This window comes from Physeter macrocephalus, chromosome 17 (assembly GCF_002837175.3).
Source record: "Physeter macrocephalus isolate SW-GA chromosome 17, ASM283717v5, whole genome shotgun sequence".
Lineage (NCBI taxonomy): Eukaryota > Metazoa > Chordata > Mammalia > Artiodactyla > Physeteridae > Physeter > Physeter macrocephalus.
In genome coordinates this window covers 31,046,791-31,052,121 of record NC_041230.1, presented here as the reverse complement: position 1 = coordinate 31,052,121, position 5,331 = coordinate 31,046,791, and positions in this window count along the sequence as shown.

Sequence of the window (5,331 nt, the reverse complement as noted above, 5' to 3'; positions counted from 1 at the left end):
ATATAAAGCAACTTTTAACTGCACTATCATTAGCATTCGATGATTAGGATCTTAAGTGAGCTGTATCTGAGAATAGAAATGATAATAATATACACGCTATATCAAGTAAATCTTCCTTGGTGTAAAGTCTGAAATGTTCATACATCGTATAAGGCAAAGTGAATGTCATATCTGTTCAACTCGATCAACATCCAGGCGCTTTTGATTTGCCTTTAATAAGGCAAAGAAGCATGTTATATTCAAATCTTTATAGCAACCTCATAAAGGAACAGTTTAAAAGATTATGATTAATATCGAGGAATTTAGAAAAATTAATGTAAGCAAAAAAATGCTTAAAACTATTTGGTTTATAAAAGCACTAAAGAGCTATATGTACGTAAATATTTGTAATATGTAAATGTATGTAAAGAACTATTAAAATATCTGATACCATCACTCAATAAATAGTAGTATTTTTTTCCTACAGTTTAGCATAATATTCATTACTTTTTGGAGGCTAGCATGTATTTTTGAATGAATTCTGTGAACAACATACAAATATCACTGTGGCACAATTCTGGTATTTATTTTTAACCAGTAAATATCCTCACTGGCTATAATAGCCTGACATTTATAATTTAGCAGCTTTTACTCTTACTTGTGCAGGCTGCCTTATTTCCTGTCAATATGCCCTTTAGAGGGAGGTTGTTTTCAAATAGAAAATGTACTATTACATTAATAGATGAAAACATGTTTGTATACTATTATTTCAAATGTTTATTGAGTACTAAACAAACTTAAAAAAAATGAGAAATGATGTTAACCCCAAGGTTCCAATAATCTGCAAGTGAAGATACAAGAAGCCAACTTATATAAGGAATGCAGCATGAAATAATTGTTTAAATAAATGCTTAAAACTTAATTACTGATTTCTGTATTTCAGTCACTTTTTACTTTAAGCTGGTTTGTAAAAACTTCAAGCATTAATATTGAATTTTCATGGTTCAATACCATGAGTAGTAATTCTATAAAATGTGTGATAAATATCTGTTTCTTACTTCATTCTATCCTCTGAGACAAGTCATCAGCAAACAACAGAACAAACTTTCAACAGGGAGACAGAAATTTTCTGTAGGCCAGAAAGACAAATTCAGGACATCACCATATCTGTCACCATCCCAAACCTTCTTTGCCTACCTAACTGAGGGTATATAGAAAAGAAAATATATCTAGAGAAAAATCACTAGAGGGGTTTTTATAGTCAAGCTGGCTTGAAGACGTTTAACTATGCTGTGGAATTATTGTGAAGATTACATTTATGTAATAGTTACAAAGCGTTTCAGATAGTATGTAGCCAAGCGTGTGCTCAAAACACTGGAAATCATATTATCACTATCATTAGCAACATCATTATAATCTCCATTATTATCTTTAAAACATTTGCACTAAGAATTTTATGATGTCAAATTTCTAACAAAAATACTATGAAAAGCATTTTAATTGATCTGTTCTATCCACAGCTACGTTTTACTCCTCACTACACAAACATTTTAACTGAAGCTGACATAAGAAAAGAGTTTTTTGAGTACATTACAATCATAAACTAGCCCATGAAGATTCAAAATGATATCACATCTTCAGCTAACGCTTTCTGTGCACTCAGCTATTTCCAAAGCATTATCACAAATTTCCAAGCTTGACATAGAGGTGAAGTTTTTTTCCAAAGCAAACAACAATCCTATATTCTCTGGCTCCTTCACAGAGACATTTACTTTAGCAGTCAGAGTTCTATAAAGACCCAAAGTACGGGAAGCCCCTATTCTATCTTCTGACATCTTCCCTCTTGAGCATCACAAATATCCTTTCTCGGGGATAAAAAATGGGACACCAAGAGGTGATGAAGACACCTCTCTTAAGAGGTGACCATTGGTGTTTTCTTAGGTGTAAGGCTCTTTAAGAGAAGAAGCTATACTGATTGAACTTGCTTTGCACAGTGTGAACAAGGAAAGAGAGCTAAAAAAGAGACTTAATCAATACTGACTAAGGATGATAATTTGAGAGATGAAGGAAAATCTATGAGAATTTCTTTGGAAAAGCCTGAACCATCAGAAAAAAGATATCAACTTGGAGCTTAATCTGTTGTAACATATTTATAACAAAATAACTTTTCAAAGTACTCCACTATCATGTCAGCATATATTTTTTTAATACCACAGCAAACGGGGCACTATGCTTGTGGCTTGAAATATAAATGTTATTAAGATACTCATTCTGCTCTGGAGGAACACTCTTACAGGGGAATTGTCTATGTTCGTGTCTTCCTCTTAGAAGAATAAGAGGAAGTGATTTCAGTTGAAATATATGAATGAAAATGTAAGCCCAAGCTTCATGTAAATCAGATCAAGGCAATTACTTATATGGTCTATTCATCTGACATAAAAATGCATAAATTCATTAATAATATATATATATACATACTTACATTTTTAAAGTTGTGTTAAGAACACTTAACATGAGATCTACCCTCAAATGTTTAAGTATACAATAATGTTCAGTATAGGAACAATATTGTACAGTGGATTTCTAGAACTTACTCATCTTGCATAACTAAAACACTTTTTTCAACTTATAATGAAAAAGAGTGCCTTTGGAATCAAGGACGAAGTCTTCACGCAAATAACCAAATATTTATCAATAAGTGTTTTCAAGGAATTGATCAAAACGATGAATTGTGCATACTCAAAACAATAATGTATTCACTAGAGTGCATGGGATTTCAATGATTTAAGCACAAGCCCTTTATATTTTTTCAGTGCTTCTCTAATGTGCTCAAAGACTATCACACCTAAAGCAGCCTGCACTGCTAAGGTACTTATTCATGATATAATTCTACAACGATCACACTGATATGTTCTCTTTTTAGAGAGAATTTATTTTTAATTTATTTTAGCAACATCTTGGTAAGGTTGGGAGTGTGGAGTAATTTAAATCTTTTCAGAGATGAGAACCATTACTACACACTTTACTATGTACAATTTACTCTCCTCTGTACATAGTTATATACATACAACTAGTTCACTAGCTAAAAACCTCATATGCTTTTCCACATTCTCGTTTCCAAGTAAGATGATCATATTTTCTGAATCCAAATTTATAAAGCATAATGAAAAACAGTTAAAATGTTGTCTGTCTTGTACAATCAGGCTCACTTTTCTGTTTACTGAAGAGCTTTACTTCACACGTGTACTGTTTGAAACCATACATAGGATTTACTGCCACTCCTAAATTTGATTTAGATAGTTTCTAAAATAATTTCCATATCTTTAATGAGTTCTGTAAATCACCTCTGAGAACACACAGACTAATATTCTTTGTGATGCTACTAGAAGAACGATTCTCATAAAAGGAAGCTATTCTAATGAGTGAATTGTACTGGAATATTCTTTTCACTGTATGTGTTCCCATTATTTTAATCAAGCAAGCAACAAAGAGAATCTCCATACTTATTGTGCAACACAACAGCAACACCTGGAGAAAAATGAAGACTGTGACAGTTAACGAATTGTAAAGTATCGGGTATGGTAACATGAGCAATATTTTATCAGGACTGAAAATACTTCCTCAACACTATAATAGAAAGGGTTTATGTAGTCATTCATAGCAGTTAAGCATATAATTATAACAAACACTGAAATCCAGTCAACATAATCACCGTCTCTTAGTTGTCTAGGGTTTAAAAAATAAGAGAAAAAAACTGTGATGATATTAGAAAAAATTTTTGTTCAGGGAGAATTATTACTCAGAAAAAAAATGTCCTCCACTGAAAGAAAGAAAAAAATGTTCTTACTAAAGTGAATAATTTTTCTGTTAATTATCCCCATTGAGATTTCCTCAGTGACACAAAAATGTACATGCTCATATGCCAGACAATTATAATGTCCCCAAGAATGAGACATTATGAGCTTTACTCAATATGTGTTCTGGTATCAAGGCAACAGAACTATTTTGATAAGAGTTTTCACTTTATCTTTAAGAAATGATAAAAGAGACAGACATTAAAGAAGAAACTAAGGATCTCAGAAGAATAATTTCCAAAGTATGGATAGTCCTTAATAATTTTGATATAAGAAAGGTACTTGAGTTTAGAAAGGTACTACGTGACATCACATCAAACGGGATATCAAATAATTATTTAGCCCACCATAGACAGCCTTTGCTCTCTTGAAGGAAAATACAGAGCGTGCTTATGCCTCCTCCCTAATATAGTAATTTCCTTTTCGTAAATTAAGTTTGGAATCTGAAAAAGTTCTTAGATTTATTCAGTACCAAAGTACTATCAGAAATCTTTAGCATTAATGTGAACTGGAAAATTAGACACCCATAACTTGTAAACCCCAAGTTGAAATTTTGATACAAAGAAAATTGGTGAGGGAGTTATATTAAAACATTAAACCTGTGAATATGTGAACTCTTAAATATTTACTTTCTGTCTTCTTGGCAAACCCATCTCAGGTACAACAATAGGAGAGTCAATATTCTATGTGTGCACAGACATAAAAAGTTTGATGAAGCAGGTATCAAAGAAGTTCTTTAGGACCCTTTTGAAACAAAGACACCTCAATAAAGGGCTTTTGTTATATCCAGTTCCCTATATGTTTCTGACTGAATATGAAACACTATCCTGGGAATGTGTCTGAGTCTGTCTTGAGAAGTTTAGTTTCTTCATGGAATTGAAAGAAATCATCTCTCCTGTAAGTGGGTGAAACTGCAGTCTTGGAAGAAAACTATTATCATAGAAGTTGACAACTAATGGTTTTAATACCCCTTGAATTACAAGTCAAGATTTTGTGACAGCTAGACATTGCATCTTATGTCCTGAAACTAAATGTCAGTCATCCTTTTAAAGGTAACTAATATCTGACATCTGATGTTCATTTAGAACACATGTGAGCATTCATATTAAATGATAAAAGTGCCATTTATCTTGGGCTTTCTCTACACAGCTGAGGAAATGAGGCAACTAAAGGGCTCACACAGTTCTTTCATTTAGGTTTTTTTTTAAATATAAATTTATTTATTTTATTTATTTACTTTTGGCTGTGTTGGGTCTTTGTCGCTGCGCGTGGGCTTTCTCTAGGTGCCGTGAGCAGGGACTACGCTTCGTTGTGGTGCGCGGGCTTCTCACTGCGGTGGTTTCTCTTGTTGTGGAGCACAGGCTCTAGGCACACGGGCTCAGTAGTTGTGGCACACGGGCTTAGTTGCTCCGCGGCATGTGGGATCTTCCCGGACCAGGGATCAAACCCGTGTCCCCTGCGTTGGCAGGCGGATTCTTAACCACTGCACCACCAGGGA